Consider the following 22037-nt stretch of genomic DNA (forward strand, 5'->3'; position numbering starts at 1 on the left):
TTATTTTCAACACCTTTTCACCACAAAAATTAGAAGACAATGTTTTACTGATGATGCTTATTAGGTATGTGACAAACACCTGTGCTCTCACTCATGTTTTACATTGCAGGCAAAGCATACCACTGAGAGTCAGAGCTAGAGCGTTAAACTTTACTGCCAAAAAAAAGTCTGCCAGGACTTAAACTTTTTGTCTCAGAGCACCTACAGTCATATTTACCTCATAAAATTTCCTACTCACTCTAATCCAAGAACACTGCAGGAACCTTATGTCCTGGCTTCTTTCCCAGTTGTTGCTGCCTATCTGCTCAGGGAAAATAATTTCTGCAAGGAACAAAGTGCTGCAGACTTTTTCTGTTAAAGAAAAAATTTGGATAGATCCATCCAAGACTCTTCCAGGACAAATACAGTCTTCCTTTCCCTCAGCTAGAGTTGCAGCTTTGCTGCAGTGTCAAGAATCTGCATCGTTGGAATGGGCTGCCCAGGGACGTGGTAGAATCACCATCCCTGGAGGTGTTTAAGAAAAGACTGGACATGGCACTCAGTGCCATAGTCTAGTTGACATGGTGGTGTACAGTTGAAGATTGGACTCTATGATCTCAGGAGTCTTTTCCAACCTGATTAATTCTGTGATTCTGTAAAATGTCTGTAAAAAGTTGGGGCTCTAAAAATTTGATGGTCTCTTGTCTTGGAATAATTAACTAAATGTCATCCTAGAGAGGAATATTTACCTGAAAACTGGTAAAATTAAAATCCTTAGAAAAAGTTCTCCAAAGCTCTTAAATTAAGGAGATTCTTAATTATTTTCAAAGAACTTTTTCAAACTCAAACCAAAGTTGTAGTATTCAAAAATGATGTAAATTTTGTCTTTTGAAAGGAAAAGAGGAGTCTGCTCAAAAATTCTGAATAACTTTCTAAAAAGCATAATTTTGAGTAGGGGTACATATTTTGGGTAAAATACCTTATGATGGCATATCCAAGCGCCAAGGATGCACTTCATTTCAATACAGTTAGATTACAGTATTCAGAACACACAAATCATTTCACTGAACATCCCTCTGTATTTATGGCTAGAGACTTTTTATCAAAGTGAGTAATGCCCTAAGATATGTGATGTTCATCTTCACTAGCCTCTAGTTCCCTTTGGCGGAGTTAACCTCTGGAAGAACTGATTACTGAAATCCTGGTTGTTTTTAAGAGTGATTGCCTTCTGATTATGTGAGTGAAAAGAGGGCTATGATAAGTTATAACAGATGTATATTCTAATAACATTTGATGTCTCTGCAGTTCAGGCAGTTATCATCAAAATCAGAAAAGAAAGATGTTAAATTTCTTAGAGCTCCTGGTTCATACTTCATACTTCATACTTAAGAATTTGGCTAAATTGGAAAGATATTTTCTTTGAATTTTCTCATCCTTGGCATCAGGTACTGTAACCAGAAAAGAATAATCTTATCTCAGGTGTCTTCTCACATCTGGCAAATTAATTTTATCTTTGAAGTAGATCTGTACTTGTCACTAATACTTTTTCCTAAAAGTCTTCCAACAATGTGTAGACTCTTTTGGGTTTTAATTCCTTCAGTTTAATATAGTGATCATACTGCATGTAAGTATATTTTGGGGCTTACTTAACATCAATCTCTGTCAAATAGTCTACTGAACAAACAGAAAGCTGCTAAAAGTTTGAGCGAATTGAAATAATGTAATTTATGTCTTCTTCTTTTCTTTGTCTCTCAGAAAGTCTTTAAAAATTTCAAAGTTACTTCTAAACCATGAAAACAGGGGAAGTCACACCATCCAAGTTTTAGTATTTTATACTGCTCTATCTGTAAACAATATCATTAAAATGGGTTAAAACTGCAGTAAATCAAAGAACACTAAACAAAATGTCTCTTTGTATTTAGGAATTTTAAGCTTTTAAGAGTATGAAGACAAAAAGAAAGATAAATAATTCATTCAACTTTATCTAAAAAGCCTTAGTTAAAACCAATTTTCTGCTCCTCTTCATAATATGAGAGATATTAAGGTTAATCATCTGATTAAATTACAGCTTGAGCATTATGATTTTTCCTTTTCTGAATCATTACATTCTGTAAGCAGAATAGGCTCTTTCCTTCCTACTATATACGTTGCTGTAGAGGAAAATCTAACCAACAGAGTCCTACTCTTTAATCTTTTCTGATTTCATAAGCTAAAAGTTGTTAGCAATTTCAGAAAATTTTGGTGTTTTATTGGCTGCATTCTTACCTATTTAGACTTCTGAGTATTTCAAGAAAATATGACTTACCATTCATTGCTATCAATTTGTTTTCTACTGGTAATCTACAGAAATGAAGAGGGGGAATTTTTTCTTTTAAAGCTTTTTTTCTTAGCTACTCTATCATATATTAAAAGATAAGAGGGTCCAAACGGTCTTACAAAATTGAAGAGGGAGCCCAGAGTGCACTTAAATGGTGGATCACTGATTTTCCATAACTGGAATTAAGAACAAACACATTCTGTTTCCAGACCAGTCCAACTCACTCTCTACCAGACAGATCTTTCCCAGGGGAGGGCAGCCCTGAGCAGCATGAATGCCAACCACACATGCCACTTCGAGTCCACACTACTCAATAACAGTTTTGCAGCCTGAGGCTATGATTACTCTGGCAAACTTAACATTGACAACGCACAGCTTTAAGCACCAGTGAGTCCATTACCTGTTACAATGCCTGCTGGTGCTGGATCAGTAATAATTCCTGCAGAGTTGCAGGGGAAACCACCAAGAGAACTGACTTCAGGCCAGGCATGGAACAGTCTCTTTAAGAAGTTTAAGATATGTTTTATTTCAGGATACATAATTTATGTAATATAAGCATAACTTAAAAAGTCATATGCTACTGGGCTCCTTGAGTAGAGAGAGAAGTAATTTTATTTCCTTTTTTTCACTGAACCACCCATCTTTATGATGAGGATACAGAAGTGTATCTCTTTCAGATTTCAACAGAAGTAGAATTTACCATGACTACCTCATGTGGATTTCATTTTGCAGACCTACTGAAATCAATTTGCTTTTCATGTGATAATGTTATGTCTAGACACAGCAGAACAACCCATATTTGGAAAAATTTAAATTTTAAAAATATCTTAGAAGATTTTTATCTTTTGGCTATAGAATATTTGCTCCTTTGAAGGAAGTATTCATTTTTAAGAGCAAATTCTAGGAACTCACCTGCCATTTAGTGAAGTATGCTTCATTTCCAAGATCCTGATAGCCATATTCCACAATTTGATAATGAAGGTAATTTAAGAAACTTTATGAGATTTCTAGTCCCATTAGTTTAAATTGCTTCTATTTTAAAAACAATATTAAAATATTCTTAGACTATATTGTGGTTTAAACCCAGTTGGAAACTAAGCACCACACATCTCCTCTCATCCTCCCTTATGAGTGGGATGGGGGGAGAGAATCAGAGGGATAAAAGGTAAAAAACTCATCGGTTTTCTATGTAACTCAAAAACTGCACACACAAACAAAGCAAAATAAGGAATCCATTTGCTGCTTCCCATGAATTGGCAGGTGTTCAGTCATCTCCAGGAAAGCAGGGCTCTATCATGCATAACTGTGACCTGGGAAGACAAATGCCATCACTTAAATGTCTGTGTCTGTCCCCCACCCCCCATCCCTTCTTCTTCTCCCCCAAGGTTTTTTGGGCATGGTATGGTTTTTTTGGGCATGATATGGAATACAACTTTGGTCAGATGGGGGCAGCTGTCCTGGCTGTATCCTACCCCAGATTCTTGTGCCTTCTAGTCTACTTGCTGTAAGGATGGAACAAGAAGCAAAAAAGTCCTTTATGCTGTGCCAGCACTGCTCAGCAATTAAAAAAAAAAAATCCCTGTATTATCAATACAGTTTTCGGCACAAATCCAAAATATAGCCCTCACAGTCGCAAGGGAGACACGGGAACATTCTTGCAGGGTGGACAGCAAAAACACTTTATTAAAATAGCCACCCCTTTTATAGGGGAGGTTTGGAAGGTGCTGGAACAGTGGGCAGAACATGGGAGGAGAAAGGGAGGAGCAAGGGAGGAACATGCAAACTAGGATCATGTAAGGGAAGATGGCCATATATGGGTATGACTGCACTGCAGCAAATGATGGCCAATCAGAAAATAGGGATAAAGGGTACAGAAGAAAATAGGGACTTTTATAAGGAACTTGTAGTACATAACAAAAGGATAATACAATAACATGAAGGAAGCAGTACAACACCATATAAAATGAATAAACTAAGAATTTTCAGTTCAGAGGGATGTCTCTGAATTAACCACATCAAGCTCTTGGTTCTGATGCCAGTCCTCATAGCTTTCATTCTGGTCATTCCCAACATAGCCTCATACTATCTACTTTGAAAAAATTAACTCTATTCCAACCAAAACCAGCACAAACCATTATGATGTCTGAATTCTCCCCCTAATGAATATATACCAAAATCAACAAAATTAATCGGTTTTTATTTTTGGCTCCTATACTTATTCAGTCTTCATTAATTGGAAGCATGAACAAAATGCTGAATGTTAAATTACTTAAGTATAACATTGCTCAGTATTTCCATTTACTAAACTCATGGAAGTGAGTAAATTACTTTCTTAGATGGTTTGTTTCCAGATACACGGCAACTTCTTATTTCTCTAGAGTGTAGGTTAGAATACTCAAGGTTGGTTCAGCTGAGACCATCAGTTAGAATAAAAAGAGTTATTCAGCTTTTGCTTATGACCTTTAAATGTGCGCTCAATAATGGAATTCTCTGTCATGAAATAGAAGGAAATTGATGGTAACTATAGCATTAGTCACTAAATGTTGCCTACTACAAGATATGCACTGAGGTTTAGAAAGTTCATAGCAGATAACATGTAGTAATTCTGAGGCAAAAGATCTTTGTTGCAGCAGTTCTGGTACCAGCTTTTTGTGTTCTCACAGAACATATTCAGATTTTGTGATCTAATATCTGGTTGGGTGGATGAATTTTCTTTGTTTGGCAGTATAAAGTATTTAACTGCTGCTATATGTAGACACCAAATTAGGTGCAAATACTTTTTGTTTCCCCTGATGTAATATATTTTTTGTGTTTCCATGTGTCTTGCTGAAACAGTTAAGATTTTCAGAAAACTCTCTGCTAACAAAGTGCTTATTCTTTACCATACCTTAAATATTGGGTTTGAAGAGCTTCCAAAGGGCATGTTGAGTCACCATTAGAAATTAACTATTTGTTGAAAGCCTTTTACAGACTAATATTAAGCATGTATATGTATATATTTTTATTGGTCAAAGATAACCACTGAGCTCTTATTTTTTTCTGATAAAGTTAGTGAACTCAGATTGTCCTGGGCTTCCTTTTAACTCTATCACATTTTTCTCATCTGGTATGGGAAAAGAACAGTAACATTTCTTCATCTAGGCTTATTACAAAAATAATTTACCTTTACCCATGTTTTTTCATTTTCTCTATTAGGTAGCACATTTTTTTTTGCAAAAGATGTGCTTTTGCTCTTTAAGTCCAATATCTGACAACCTTAAGTCCTTCCCTTTAATGGTAAGCTTAAAATAGAGCCATAATAGAAATTTAAGTGTTCAACCATAAAAGAGATTTTTGTGACTAATTTTTCCTGTCATCTAGTTTATCACATTAGCTCTTTTTCTTTCAGTATTTCCTTGCTAATTTATAACAGGATAAACATATAAATGTGATTTTACCCTTTATTTTTAAGGTACTATTATGAATACTAATAGTAATAAATTATACTTCATTCATAAGCTAGGAATAGTAAGAAACAAGAAAAAACACCTTTTATGGTTGAAATTTTTGGATAATGTGATTAAAATTAAAGTGCAGATTTCCAAAGGTCAAAAACTAATGTGATCCTGCACAGTTTTAGAAAAAGGACTCCATAGCAATTCACTTTGTCTAAGTGCCAATCAGAGGACTAGAAAGAGCTGATAGTTTTTATTAGTAGTAGTAGTAATAAACTTGTATCTTAAAGCTCAGCTTTTGATTAGGACTCAGCTATGTTTAAATCTAAGTCAGTTAAAATTTTGCTATATGCACATAAACTCTAAAAGTTTTTTAAATTATGAGTTGAAACAGAAAGAAGAAACCATCCAGAGTCATCATCTGACGCATATAACTAGCTCACATAATCACATAATGCTGTTCTAAGTACTCTTCTTTTGTCCTAAATGTGTCCATTACTCTTTAGGGTGTGATAGATGAATCTTTATTTTAACTGGACAGTAAGGTCTTCAAGACAGCAAACATCTTTGCTAATCTGTGCTATTTCAGTATTACAATTTGAACTGTCAGAGTCTTAAAGAATATAAAGAATAAATAATATAGGTGCCATATTTTTTATGACTAATTATTTCTAGCATTTTCAATCAATGTTTTCTTGTTTCTCCAAGGTAACATTATATATTTTTTAATAAATATTACAGTTTGAATTAGTTTTTACATTGAGAAGTAATATTTACAAATTACTAAATGCTAAACTGTAAACTTTATATTACAAAGTGCTCCTTTATATATAACTTTCATTACAGTACACTCACTACATTCAGATTTATTATTGAAATTCTTTTTGAGGTTTAATAATACTCCATTTGGACAGCTGCTTCAGAATTATAAAATGTTCAGTGATCTCAGTTTTAGTTTAAAAATGTTCATACTCTGGAATCATACTTCTTTATTTTCCCTGGACTGCTGCACCTTTTTATCACTTCTAGACATATAATTTGAATCCTGCATGATTCAACATCTTAGAAATTTTTCAAGGCAATCTATACAGCCAAAGTTCTGGTTTCTCAAAAAAGACATTGAAACTGCTGATGATAACAGTCATGTTACAGTCTAAAGAGAAACAGATTTAAGTGAACAAATTGCAGTACTGCCATTAACTTTAGCATAATTAGATGTATGTGAAAATGTTAATAAGTAGCAGTTTGGAAAAATACAGGGATACACACGTGTAAATATGTGTATGTAAGTATATGCACATACATATGCATATAAATATACGTGTGAGAGAGTGTTTATGTGTGTATGTGTATTTACGTACGGTTGCTAAATAACTCAGATTTTCAGGGGCCTCGAAAAATCTTGGAACCAGACCTTAAAAGAATAGCAATCTTCACCCTTGGTTTGTTCAAATTTGAGCTGATTATCTGTGATGGGATGGTCCACAAGATTTAGAAGTTATCTGTAGCTATTTTATAGATTTGCTAAACAATCACAATGAGAAGAAAAATGAAACAACTGCTTTCCTTTGCAAAAAGAATGTGTTGTTATATTTCCAAAGGCAAAATATGTGAGTTCAAAAGGCTGAAAGCACAAAACAGTCTTTAATACATTCAACATTCTTCAGTTAGCGTATTTATGAACTTAAGCCTCATTGGCACTTAAATCAGAAGCTTCAAAATGCAAACCACAAAGAAATTAGCTAAAAAGATAAGAAAATTAATATTCATAACATTCATACTATTAATATTAATAATTAGTAGTAGTAGCAGCAGCAGCAGCAGTAGTAGTAGTTATGATCATGATGTTTAGGAGCAGAGAAAAACATAATTATGAGGACAAAACACCATACTGTAATTGGATATAAATAATATTAATAAAAAAAGAGTCTGCAATAAAATGCAAATATCAGAAGCAAAAACATTTTAATCAAAACATAAAACATCAGACACTCGGGATTTTGGACTGTTGTGGAAGATTCCTTTTACCTTTTGCACATGGGATATACAATATCATATCAGACAAGAATTTTCTCTTGGCTACAAACAGGTCAGACAAGAATTTTCTCTTGGCTACAAACAGATCACAGTGGTGCATGCTGACCCTTCTAATCACACTTCATATTGCAGTGAATTCCTACACAGTGTCACTGAAATGTGGCATAAAACTGTTCTTACTCTCATGAATGGAATGAATTGTGTTCACAGGACATTTCTGACATGAGTTCCAAGGATTTTCTCACAGAAAGGCAGAGGGAATCCTTATTAAAGCAGGAATGAATTTCAATGGCTACCATCTAAAAGTTACTCATCTCTTCTTAGTTATCCAGTCTCCTTCCATAATTAATGGAGACATGAAGATTCCTCCAAAGGGACAATAATCTTAAGTATAAAATTGAACAACTATTTTAAGGTAGGTTGAATAATATTATGTACCTTCTTCTCTCTTACTGTTGTATTTTGGATTGACTAGAGCTTAATTTATTATATAGTATTACCCCCAACTTCATTTACATGAGGGACAAAAAATTTTTTTTCAAAATTAGATGGGTCTTTGTGGTGGGTTGACCTTGGATGAATGTCAGAAGCCCACCAAAGCTGCTACTCCTCTCCTTTGCGGAACAGGTGAAAAAAATATAACAAAAAGCTCATGGGCCATGATAAGGATAGGGAGAGATCACTACCAATTATCATCATGGATGAAATAGACTTAACTCAGGGAAATTAGTTCCGTTTATTATCAATCAAATCAGAATAGGATCATAGGAAGTAAACCCAAATATTAAAACCACCTTCCCCCTACTCCTTCTTTCTTAACTTTATTCCTGATGACCTCCAGAGCGGCGCAGAGGGATGAAGAATGAGGACTGTGGTAACTTCATCACATGTTGTTTCTGCTGCTCCTTCCTCCTCAGAGGGAGTACTCCTCATACTCTTCCCCTGCTCCAACATGCAGTCCCTCCCTCAGGAGACAGTCCTCCAAGAAATTCTCCAATATGACTCCTTCACACAGGTTGCAGTTCCTCACAAACTGCTCCAGTGAGGTCTCTGCCGTGGGGTGAAGTCCATCAGGAATGGACTGCTCCAGTGTGGGTCTCCCACACAATCTCAAGTTCTGCCGGCAAACCTGCTTCAGTGTGGGCTCCTCTCTCCATGGGTCCACATATTCTGCCAGGAGCTTGCCCAGCATAGGCTTCCCACAGGATCAGACTCCTTTGGGCACCCGCCTGCTCTGGAGTGGGGTCCTTCACAGGCCACAGGTGGATATCTGCTCCACTGTGGATCTCCATGGGCTGCAGAGGGTCAGCCTGCATCACCATGGTCTTCATCATGGGCTGCACCTGGAGCACCTTCTCCCCCTCCTTCTTCTCTGACCTCTATGTCTGCAGAGTTGATTCACATATTCTCTCTCTTCTCTTGCTGCATTCACTTCTGTGCAATAACTTTTTTCACCTTCCAAAATATATGATCACAGGGGTATTACTACCATGTCCGAAGGGCTCATCCGTGTCCAGTGGGGGGTCCACCTTGGAGCTGGTTGTCATTGGCTCTACTGGACAGTGGGGAAGCTTCTAACAGTTGCTCACAACAGCTATCCCTGCAGCTCCCCCAGCACCAAAATCCTGCCATGTAAACAGCCTTTATAGTTGTAGAAATGTGAAGAGATCCCTTCTGTGCTTGAGTTTTGACATTGCTCTGACATTTTCACTAATTGTAATTAATGTTTGATTTAATGATTCAGTTCCTGACCCTCTCTTTTCTTTCATTAGGAGAAAGTATGAGTGGGTGGTTGTTAATATCTTAACATCAAAATATTAACTTTCTGCTGTCAGAGGTGGGACAAATGAGAGTCTGTATACCTCAGGGTTCATGGTGAGAAGAAAAGCCTTTATTGACTAACTCACTCAGAATGGCTCCCGCCTTATATAGGGTAAGGAGAGAGCATTCCAGCAAGAGGGTGTAACTGGGGAGGAGTTAGGGAGGAGCATGCAAACTAAGGGGATGTCATAACCATATAGGGAAAGTGCTGCACTGCATCAAATAACAACCAATGGGAAAACAGGACTCATGGCCATGAGGGATAAAGGAAATTACTAGAACTTAAAGTACAGAACATGGGAAATCATACAACGAAATACAAAACACAACCCAAAATCCAAAATGCATATTCTTAAACAGTTCATAAAGTCCATATCTGCTTAGAGTCAGGAAGAATGCTAAATCCGAGGCTCTCCTTTCAATCTTCATTTTCTCACCTCCAGTATTCCACCTTTATTCCTTCATTGAATTGTCCCACCTACAGGGGCAGCAATGATTCAAGTCAGCATTGGATTTCAGTGTATTTAAAACAAACTAATCTAAATTCACGATTTTAAAAGGATTTTAAAAATCTTTGACATTGTCAGAATGGTTGCTCCTTTCCAGGTATCTCCCATATCTCTCCAGTAAACTAATTTTTTGTCAGGATAAAGACATAAAACTTTCAATCAAGTGCACTGTCTGGTTGAACCTTTATGTAGGAGAAGGAGGATGGAACATCAACTGGAGAGCCCACTGATAGAAAGTGTAGAAACAGCTAGAGTATAGACTCCTAGCAGTGATAGCAAGAATACAGTGAATACAGTATGTTTGGACAAGAACGGTGACCTCTTTATGTAGCCTGAACTCTTTGCTAAGACTTTGTAAAGAACAGTTGCTTAAACCTCAGTGTTAAGCATGTTTAATTTTAATACATTGCTAGCCTTGTGTGTACTCAATATATTTGCGTACAAATATGTCATTTCATTAATTTAAAATGCACAGCTATGTGGTCCTCTCTGCAATAAAACACCTCACACATTTTATGAATCATTGAGATCTGCCAGTAGGTTTGTAATATAAAATAGAGTGGGTTTATGACAGCAGTCTGCTGGTCCATCACCCAATAAATACATGCCATGGGTAGAGGACATGAGGACATTTCCAGGGATCCTGCCAAATCACTGCTTACTGTAAGATTTTTGAATGCTTGGTACTGCCAAAGACATACTAAAACTAAGGAATGTTGAGTCCAGATAACAACCAGGCTGGGTTCAAGGACAGGAAAACAGACAACCAGACAGAACAAACACACCATGGACTGGATAGATAGGTACTGAAGGGCAGAGTACTTGTTAATAAATGTAATTGATTGGAATTTTTGCACAGAGTACAAGCTTTCTCAAACTGAGTGATCAGTTGATGGCTGGAGGGTGATAGAAGTCTATGTTGCAATGGTCAATGTCATCTCCAGCTGGAGAGTATGTTCCTGTTCTGTCTGGAGTCTCATATGCCCTATGAAGTCCCACAGCACACTGAACTTCATTCAACGGGAGATCTGTGAAGTTGTACCTTGAACTAGAAAAATACCCATAGATCCTATGTTGTGATGAAAGGTGCACATATCTCAAGTATTCTAGGGCATCTAAAATTGCTCTAAATGTACATTTTTAGGCACTTTATTTGCTTTCCTACATTTATATATCTAAATTTAGTTGTATGTAGTCTGATACTGAGAAATACCATGAGGTATTCATCTAGTATTGACTTCTGGTGGTTTCAATTCATCTGACCTTTTTTTTTTTTAGCTGTGAAGAATGTCAAGTTGAAATGAACCCAGTCCTAAAATGCTGATTCTCTTTTGCATTTCAGCACTAAAGATGACCACATTTTGACAAACAGAGCATTTAGTCTCAGAGGCTGTAATTACATGAATACATGTTGGATTGTTTATGTCAGTATACATATCTTTTGCAGACTCTGGAAAACATAAAAATTTCCAGACTGCCCTGAAGGAAGTAATGTTCCAACATTGTAGTAGCAATGTAGCTCAGTTCACAACCTCATAGCAAAAAAGATGAACATATTTTAAACCACAACTGATTTCAGTCTCTCACACTCTCATACCCACAAGTCCCAACTCACATTTAAAAAACTTGTGAGTGTTCAGGCACTAAGATGCCTATATCCAGGTAGTTTGCACAGGATTGCTTGTATGGAGGATTAAAGGTGTTGGGTGTCAAGCTCTTCCCCACACTTCCTGAGTTCCTCCTGAGGGCATTCTGATTTTAGGTGTGTCTTGTTCTACTCTTTAAGAGCTGACAGTGTTTGATGTCTCTATATTGCCCCACTTCTCTGAGTCATCAGCGGTTAGTCCATGTCTCTCCTTCAGAACCGGTTGTCTTGAGCAATTGCAGGTTTGCTAGGATCTTGCTGATCTGTTCCTGTAAGTGTTAGCAACACAGGACATTTTTATAACATTTATCTCACTCTTATTTTACCCCCATGTGCTAATACTCACTCTCTGGAAACACCAATCTAAAATATTTTTACTGCAATTTCCAGAGTTCTAGAAGATTCTCAGACATTGATTTTCTAATGCGCTGTTGCATTCTGATAACTGATGGCAAAAAATTGAAAGCTACATTTTACGATTCATAGGTTTTTTCCTCAAAAGATTACCAATCTCTTGGTATTTCCCCTCAGCAGTATAGTATGGTAAGCTTTCAACTTTTCTGGCATGGAATTATAAATGAAGATCACAATTCAGTTCCTTCTGTGCAATTGTTTTATCTCTAAATTCTAGGCTGATCAAACCTTCATACTGTCTCTCTCTGTTGATGGGAATCAGCTGAGCTTTATGATAGACCTTTCTACTTTCTCATTCTCCATCGTTCCCTTTACATTATCACTTTTTATCCATGACAAGCTGGATAAAAGTTTGAGAGAAAAGGGAAACAACATTTGCCGTTGATAGGACAGACAAAAATAAATGGGAAAAAGCATTTATTTCACTTGAAGATAGTGTTCAGAATACCCTTTAACTGGCTTCCTGATCATATTTAATAAAGGCTGCTGCACTGGCTAATCAGAACTTGGTTGGTGTAATAACAATGTCACCTAACTGTTACAACCTGTTTCTGAGGCAGGGCAACTGGGGTTCTTGTTCATGGATCCATTGGGGTGGATTAGAGTGAAACTACACTGAATGATCAGTGTATATGTGAGGCAGGTTTATTTTAAAACAATTTGGTTGCAGTGGAAAAAAGGTATATATGGATTTTGGTTCTTTTTTTATCAAAATATATAAAAAAAATGAATAAAATGCATAAAGAAAAGAAAGAAGAGAAGGACAAGAGTAGATAGTGGAGAGGGACTATATCACCACCTGTGGATCCAGTGACAAAACTTAATTGCTGCAATTTCAATGTCCCTGGTTGGAGTGATGGTTGCAGTCTTGATCCAGTGGGAGCTCATGCAACAAAGAGTTCAATGGATTACATACATTCAGGCCTGCCTGGGAATGTCACCATACCTCCCCTGTGGGTGAGTTTCATACTATCAGCCTTATTAGGAGGAAGAAAATTGGTATAATAAAAAGCATTACCCTACCTACACAAGATCTGCTTCTTGTCAGCCTGTCATGGTTTGAATCTTGTTTTCCCCCAGAGGTTAGAAAAGTGGTAGACCCCAAGGGGTGGAAACCCCTGGAAGTTTTGGAGTTCTAGCCAATGGGCGCTCCTGCAAAAATGTCAACATCCCACAATCTCACCGGAAGAGATGTGTTGTGGTTTTGGTTGTTGAGGAGAGGTGGCCATGTTGTAGAGCCACGAGGAAGGGGCTCTGAGCCCCTCGGGCCCTCTGGGCCTTCCCAGTCCCCAGCAGGGGCTGCAGGGACCTGGAACAGCATAAAGCTGGGCTAGGTGCCTGTAGTTATGTCAGGAGATGTTTTTCTCCATGGGTGCAGAGTAACAGCCGGCACTGACCAGAGAAACGGTGGCAGAGAGCCAGGAGATAAGGACCTGAACTGGAGGAGCAGCAGAAGCAACATGCAGCACCAGAGAAAGGACTCCTGGAAGGAGAGCCGGGAAAAAGAGAGCCAGCAGCTGAGAGACAGAGTTCTGGGGGTAAGACTGTACCAGCCCCCCAAACTCCTTTGAGATCCCTCTGAGAAAAGAGGGAGATGGACTCCTGTTTAGGAGAAGAGTTTTAGACATGCAGCACCGGAGTGAGAGAGGAGCTGAGAAGCTCAGAGCGTCCAGGAGCTGGACCGGGACGACCAGATGGAATGCTGGGGGAGTTGACCTTGGCTCCCCCCCCTTGCACTGCTGCCACGGTGGCAGCCTGAGAGACAGGGCACAGAGGCCCTGCAAGGAGCTGAGTCTCCTGGAGATACCAGACCGTCACGAAGACCCCCCTGTGTCTTCGTGATATGACGTGGTGATACGACCTTGTCTGGGGTTACGAAGCCCACGGAAGACCCCTCGGTTGGAGGCGATGGGGCCGAGAGAGGTTTGAATACCTCCCTCGTGAGTGCTGGCAGAAATCCAGCTATCAGCTGCTGCATGTGGAGAAGACAGACAGACTGCTGCCTCAGAAGATGCTGCTGCTTAAGGACTGGAAGGGATCTGTCCTTCTTTCCCTCCTGGACTTTTATTTGGAGGGGAGAAGAGATCTGATCCACTGTAAATACATATGTTATGGTAGAGATAGTTGTGATCATGTGATGTGGTATTTATTTGTATAGTCATTGTAATATATTCCCTTTCCCCCACTTTGAGTCTGGTGTGTTTTGTCTGGAAAAACCCATCTCACATTAGGTTGAGATGTGGGAGGGGGAATAGAGCTGGGAATTGGATTTTGGGGCTATCTCAAACCATGACACAGCCTTTTCCCTTATCTGGGGAAAACTACTTTGTTTAACACATCAGTCCTAGGTTATAAGGGAAACTATAGATCACAGGGCTCAAGCAGCCCATCCAAGCAAACTTTGGTCAATCATAGCTGACATTAGATAAAGATCGTGATCCAATTTCTACATGTAGAAAGAAACTTTTAATTATAAACTGTCAATGCCTGAAGGGCAGACACATCCTGGATCTGCCTTGGCCTGGGATCAGGAGAGGCTCAACTGCAGAGAAGTGACACTGGAGGCAGATGGTGCTTTTGCAGATCTATATCAGAGACTAGCTGATGTGGTGCTGGGCAGTGCCAATAAGCTCGAGGAAGGCAGCAGCCAGAAGCAGCAGGATAAGTCACTAAAGTAGTTATCTACTTGCTGACTGTGCGGCTGCAGATGCTCCAGTCATGGTCTGACAGATCTCTGGATTTCTTACCAGGAGGTAAAGGGATACCTCCAGGGTATAAAGGAGAGAAGAAGAAACAGTCTTTTTCCATAGGGGTTCTGCACAAACAGAGAGGAAGGTGATTCCTTCTAAAAATGACCAAGTGGTCCTTCAAGCAATAGCAGGTGTTCCTGGGGCTCTGACCATGCTCCTTATCTCAGAGAGAACTGAGATAGTCCTGGTAGCAAGGACTCTTGGCATTCAATGCCAAGTTGTCTCAAAGACCTCTGTCACACTCCAGCTCAGGGCCATTTGCCCTTGGTGACACTGTCAGCCTCAGCTGCCATATACACTAGCCTGTTTCCTTCTCCAGGCCAAAGCACCTCCTTCGTTGTTCTTCCTGTGATGCCAAAGGCAACCAACTGGTGTTCTGCCTTGAGGGACACCACCAGCATGTAGTAGCGTGACTACTGTGCACCAGTAAGAGGAGACCTGGGTCCATTCAGAGCCCTTCAGGCTGGAGCCAGTGGCTAGGTAAAGTCTGGTGATAGGTGCTCAGGGTCTCTCTGCCTATGGAAGGGCTGGGGGCACCACTCTGGCCATTCCATGAAAGGCTGCACTGCCGACCATCCTGCCTCTCTTGGCAGTCCCCAGCAAACAGCCAGAGCTGGCCAGCACCAACACACCCAGTCAGGCTATCTCCTTCTACACCTCTGCAGCTCCTGAGAGATGCAGCAGGTCAGACCAGACTGGGCCAGACAAAAGGCTAGACCACTCCCAGCTGCAATTCTGGCCAAAAAATCCTTACAGATGGTCCTGAAGGGCCAGTACATTTTTTATCTCAATTCCTGAGTTTTTTTGCTTTTACCCTTTTGACTCCCACTGTCTCACTGGGAGAGAGTGAGAAAGTGGCTGTGTATTTTGCTCCAAGCTGTGGCTAAACCATGACACCTACTTAAACTATGGTGGGTTTTTTTTATGAGAAGACATACCATTATATTGTTTCTTAAAAGAAGGCACTGTGAGTTTTTTTTAGTAGACTTTCAGATTTTACCATCCTCTTTGTTGAGTAGATTAACTTTCTTAGTCAGCTGTCTTGTCAGAATCTTGTGGAAAGAAGATATAGTTTTCTTTGTCTAATTTTGCTTTCACTTGATGTGAATTTTTTGGCACAAATAAACTCTAGAAAAAAAATAAATTTGCCTCTGTGTACACCCCTGTACATATACGAGTATAGGAATTAGTCTTTTCTATAGTACAGAGCAAATGTTGCCTCCGGGTACAATGCCATGGCATTTTCTGAAAAGACTTATTTTTTCAAGATGTCAGATTCTCAGTGATTTATTATCTGAAATTTTTATTCCCATGTTCCTTTTCGTTTGGTGGGTTAACCATTATGAGTTGATACATGTTTACTCCCAGTACTGTTTCATTTACTTAAGGCAGAGAAACCTGTATTTACTAACAGTAATAATAAAAACCCTAAGCTACTAATGATGTCAAAAATAATTTATTCATGCCTTGATATTGAAAATATTGGATCTTAACTAATCACAGTTAGCTAAACAGTTTGAAAACAAGTGCTTCAGAAATATAATTTGCAAATATGCAGTGAAGTCTATTGAAAAATAGTTTTGGCACTGTCACATGAATTCTTTATCTGGGGTTCCAGAATATAGCAACTGTGAAAGAATCATAGAATCAAAAGCTACAATGCAAACCATTTTCCTTGATGTAAGTTCTTGCAATGTGATTTAGTTCACTACTTTTTTATGAAGCTGATAAGAACTCTTGTGTCTTGGTTGTGTTGGATATGGGCTTGGGAGTAGCAGGTCTGGGAGCAGTGGCAACTGGAGCTCCAGCAAAGGATGGCACCATGCAAACTGTAGGCACCAGCCCACATAATCTGAAGGAGAGAAAAGGTTTCGTTCCCTCCTTGGCCAGCTTTTTTTCTTCCACTTCCCACCCAGCACCACCAGGGTGGGGCAATTCATTCTTAAAGACAGTCCCTCCAAAACAATATTGGAAAATTGAATAAAATACAAAAAACTTCCTGTAGTGACATCTTGACATGCTTGATAAAATTCTGTGACATCTTGACATGCTTGTTAAAATGGAAACAGTAAGTGGGAAATGCAGTGTTATGCAGAACAAAAGGTAGTATCTGTGTTTCTACACAAATATCCAAACAGAAAGCCACGAAAGAAAAAAATTATGAAACTTCACCTGAAAACATCATAGAACTCATTTTGGAGCTATTTAGGCCAGGCATTTCCCTTGTTTCTTCCCAGAACAATGTTGGGACATTTCAGATAAATGTCCAGAAAGCAGTGCGATGGTAGTGAAAAGTAAAAGTATTTATCGGGATAGGGTTTTTGTTTTAAAAGTATGAAGAATTATCTATTAGAATATATATCCCTTTAAATGGATAATTTCCTTTTTCACATGAGTTTTAGCCAAATTACCTGTTCCCAATAAACTGTACTTTCTTGGTGAGACTGATCAATAAACCACTACAGTGGAAGAAACATAGACAAGGACAATATGCTCATGAATCTCAAGGAAAATTGTGGGGAAGGGCTGACCAGAGCTTTCGAAAATGAGGTTGAAATTATGTCAGCACAAAAGGAACCAGGGTTGGCTTTTAATTGAGATAAGTGGCTGCAACCACTGAGTGGATCAACTAGGTATATTAGCTGACCAAATCAAGCAGTTATATCAGCTCAGTGAATCAATCAGCTGTTACTATTTGTCCCTGAGTTAACCAAAAGATTATAAATGTCTTCTTGAGTTAATCAGACCATTTTGGTGGGGGTTATTATATAAATAACTTAGGCAACTCTGCAGCATAGAAAATGAATAATCAACAGATATTAAAGGAGAACAATGGGCTTGAGCTGATTTAAGCACTTATGTTCTTTTCCACATTTTGGGGATACCCAGCTTTTTCATAGTGAGTATATTATAGAGAATGGTAACAAGAATCTCTTTTATATTGTAAACTAAATTGTATTGCAATTAGTACACTCTGCTATGCACAATTTGTGCCTGTATTGTGATTTATATACAGTGCTTTATTGCTCTGCTAAATCAAAATCTATGTAGCATCAAATACCTCAAGCAAGTAAACTTGGTATTAGTCATTAAATTCCCCACATGAGGAATGTCTAAAAGAATCTGATGAGAGAGTGTTAGACTCTGACATTTGAGTTGTTGTTATCTTGTCTTTGTATGTAAAGAGCAACTCTGGATTCTTTTCCATTTGAAACACATTTACAAAAAGATTATCTTCATGGGCCATGAAATCTCAAATTTTTTCCAGTATTCTGGTAAAGGTCAGATGTAATGCAAAAAAAGGACACAACATTTCAAGGAAATGGAGACAGAGCAAGTGAAAGAAAGTATGGCTATTTAGCTTAATAGTTGCAACATGCAGCAGAAAAGGAAGGACTCCTGGTTCCAGGATTTCTACTCAGGTATTTGCTTTTTTATTTTAGCTATGGAATGTTGTCATGGTTTGAGATAACCCCAAAATCCAATTCCCTTATCCTTCTGAGGGGACAGGATAGGAAAGATTATGAGCACAACTCTGACAAAGAGCTACCAGCATTACCTTTTAAATTCAAAATTTTCATGCTGTTTTCCCAATGAATAACCATAAGGACTTCTGGAGAGAAAAACAGTTCTAGCTCTTTATGTATGAGCCAGGTGCTTCAACTTGGAGAAAGCCTGAGATTTCCAAATAGAATTGTCCTTGAAACCTCTAGTAAGTTTTCACAGCTTCTTGCTTTCCCCAAATAAGTATAGCAAATTGTCTTTTACTCCTCTGGACTTATAATGCACTTACCAGCATAATGTGGATATCACTTTACAAGGCAGAGAGATACTTCTTAATACAGTGTTTGAGGGCCTACTTAATTTGTTGGATTTATAGTCTGAATCTAGTTTTTTCCGTAATACTAAAGCCCAGCAAGGCCAAAATAATTTAGGAAAATAATACCTTAATCTTCCTTGAAGATTATTTTATAGCCAGGAGAGCTCCTGAGGAACAGTTAAAATGCGCTGTTTTGAATGGAATATTTTCTTAATACCTCCTCCAACAGTATTGTCTTCATATCTTTTTGATGTAGTATGTAGCATATAGCATATAAACTTGAAATTACTTTTTTTTTCAGCTATGTTCTACTTCATTTTTCTATTCTGAAGCTTATTTTAAATGCAGCACTTGTTCCACATTCTCTGAGGTCCCTGTTGTATAGCCTTCATTGCACTGTAGAAGTTGAGAGGTTCTTTAAATGAGACCCTATGATTTTCTTCCTCTTTTGGGGAATTTCTCTTTGAAACAATATTGTGACAGTCATTTATTCTTGTCATTGCAGGCAGAATAACAAACATGAAAATTATGAACTCTTAACTGAATAGAGTTCAGAAAACATTATATGAAGGAATTTTAATGTTTTATTAACATTCTAACTTTGAGAAAAGCTGCAAAAACATGCAGTTTTAAAGATTCTGAAAACTGAACATCTGCAGCATCTTCCTTTTGAAGATGTAAAGACCACTCTGAATAATAGATGAAAGATGGAGGAGTTTAATAATGCTGGGAGCCTTTCATGTCTGAGTTACTAATTCAAAACTAACTTATAACAATATTGACCTTATAGACCAGTAGGGTATGTAAAGTTCTTGCTTAAAATATGTTATGACCTGAACCTCTTCTTACCTGCTCTTACAAGATCCTAATGCTACTAGCTGTTTCACATTATCAGTCATTAACAATTAATTTCGTGACATTCTTAAAACAGTCAAAAGAATACAATATTAGAAAACATCATATTACATTAATGACCACAGCACATCAATACCAATGACAACAAAAGTAGGGTAAAGTAGGTTAATAATTTTCAGATGTGAATTAAATACTAGAGGAAAACATATTTCTTTGGAGAAAGTTCATTATTATGAAAAGTTGCAAATCCTCTGTAACATGTAACTAACATTGCATTTGAGGGGAGGAAAGTCTTTTAAGTTATTAAATTAAGATCAATAGAACAGAATATTTCAGTTGGAAGGGGCATACAACAGTTATCTAGTTCAACTGCCTGACCTCTTCAAGGCCAATCAAAACTCAAAGTATGTTGTTAAGAACCTTGTTGAAGTGCTTCCTAAACACTGACAGGCTTGGGGCATCGACCACCTCTCTAGAAAGCCTGTTCCAGTGTCTGGCCACCCTCCCAGTAAAGAAATGCATCTGTTTTGTCAGTAGTATTTGATGTGAACTTGAGGACCTGCTGTCAGCTAATAAAATGATGATGTTTTATGTGACAGGAAGAAATGTTCCTTTTTTGTCCTTGTCAATTGTGCTAGGTTACTGACAAAGATAATAATGTTTCTATAAAGCTAGAATGGAAGTGACAGACCAGCTGTTGAGCATAAAAACATAGACTTCTGTGCAACATATGGATAAAACTGTATTATTCCATACCATGATACTTATACCTGAAAATATTCAGATGACACAGTCATTTTGTTACCAGAGTCAATTTAAGTTATTCAACAAAATAAATTAATAAATTTACTTGACTTTAGGTATGAAAAAGTCATGTACTTGTAAAAGTAGAAGAAACATAGAAATGTTCTATCTTCTCTAAGCTTTTTCATTAATACGTCATCTTGTTAGATACGTATTGATGATGATTTATTCATCTGATTGTTATTCCAGAGTGAAAGAATATGCTCGAGACATATATGACAAGTTTTGCTAATAAAATGAACACTGGAAAATTGTATTGACTTTCTGTGGCCAGGCTTTGGTAGCAGGGGGGCCTACTGAGGTGGCTTCTGTGAAAAGCTGCCAGAAGCTTTCCAGATGTCTGGAAGAGACAATGCCAGCTGGCTCCAGGAAGGACCTGCCGCTGGTCAAGGCCACGCCAATCAGGATGGTTGGTAATGCCTCTGTGATGGTTTTTTTCCCTTCTTAAATATATTATTGCACGGATAAAACTGCTGTCAGAGAAGAGCAGAGTGAGAACATGTGAACAACTCTGCAGACACCAAGGTCAGCGGAGAAGGAGGGGGAGCAGGTGCTCCAGGTGCTGGAGCTAAAAGATTCCCCTGCAGCCTGTGGTGAAGACCATAGTGAAGCAGCTGACCCCCTGCAACCTGTAGAGGTTCACCTGCAGCCTGTGGAGGAGCCCACACTGGAGCAGATGGGTGATGAAAGGAGACTGTGACTCTGTAGGAGGCACATGCTGACCTGCAGACTCATGGAGAGAGAAGTCCATGCTGGAGTAGGTTTCCTGGTAAGACTTGTGGCCCTGTGGGGGACCCGCACTGGGGCAAGCTGTGCCTGAAGGACTGTATCCCGTGGAAAAGTGACCCATGTTCCAGTTTGGGAAGAACTGTTGCCTGTGGGATGGATTCATATTGGAGAAGTTCATGAAGGACTGTCTCCCATGGGAGGATTCCTCTCTCAAAGCAGTGTCAGAAACAACTGGGATGAACTAACAGTAACCCCCACTCCCCGTCTCTCTGTGCCATGGAGGAACCAGAACCTGCGAATGAGGGAAGGGTGGCTGGAAGGTGTTTGTAAGGTTTGCTTTACTTCCCATTATCCTACTCTGATTCTGTTAGTAATAAATTTAATTAATATCCCCACTTCAATTCTGTTTTGCCTGTGACTGTAATCGGTGAGTGATCTCCCAGGTCCTTATTTCAATCCATGAACCCTTTGTTATATTTTCTCTCCTCTGTCTAGTTGCAGAGGGGAGTGACAGAGAGGCTTTGGTGGGTACCTGGAGTCCATGTAGGGTCAACCCACTACAACAATACTCAACAAGAGATATTTTTTTACTCAGAATTTCTGAAGGTACTTCTGATCAGACTAGCTCACAATGACCACTTCCCAAAGACAAGTTATTGGAAACTGACCTGTGTGTGGGAGATCTATTTTAGCCTGTCACATAACCACAACACTGGCAATTTATCTAACAATATTCCTTGTTTAGGGAGTGTGCTGACTCACATCGAACAGCTGTGAAGAGGAGAAAAACTTTGTTCAGGAGAGCACTGCCAGGGTATGTAGTAAAAATGTAGCCAGACCACCATTTCTGTGTGGTTTTTTTCTTGAGAGTTAATGGACAGCACGCTTTCTTCCTGTAATAGTATTTCATCCTTAAAAGGTAG

This window comes from Manacus vitellinus, unplaced genomic scaffold, assembly GCF_001715985.3.
Source record: "Manacus vitellinus isolate BGI_N305 unplaced genomic scaffold, ASM171598v3 scaffold_2_pilon, whole genome shotgun sequence".
Classification (NCBI taxonomy): domain Eukaryota; kingdom Metazoa; phylum Chordata; class Aves; order Passeriformes; family Pipridae; genus Manacus; species Manacus vitellinus.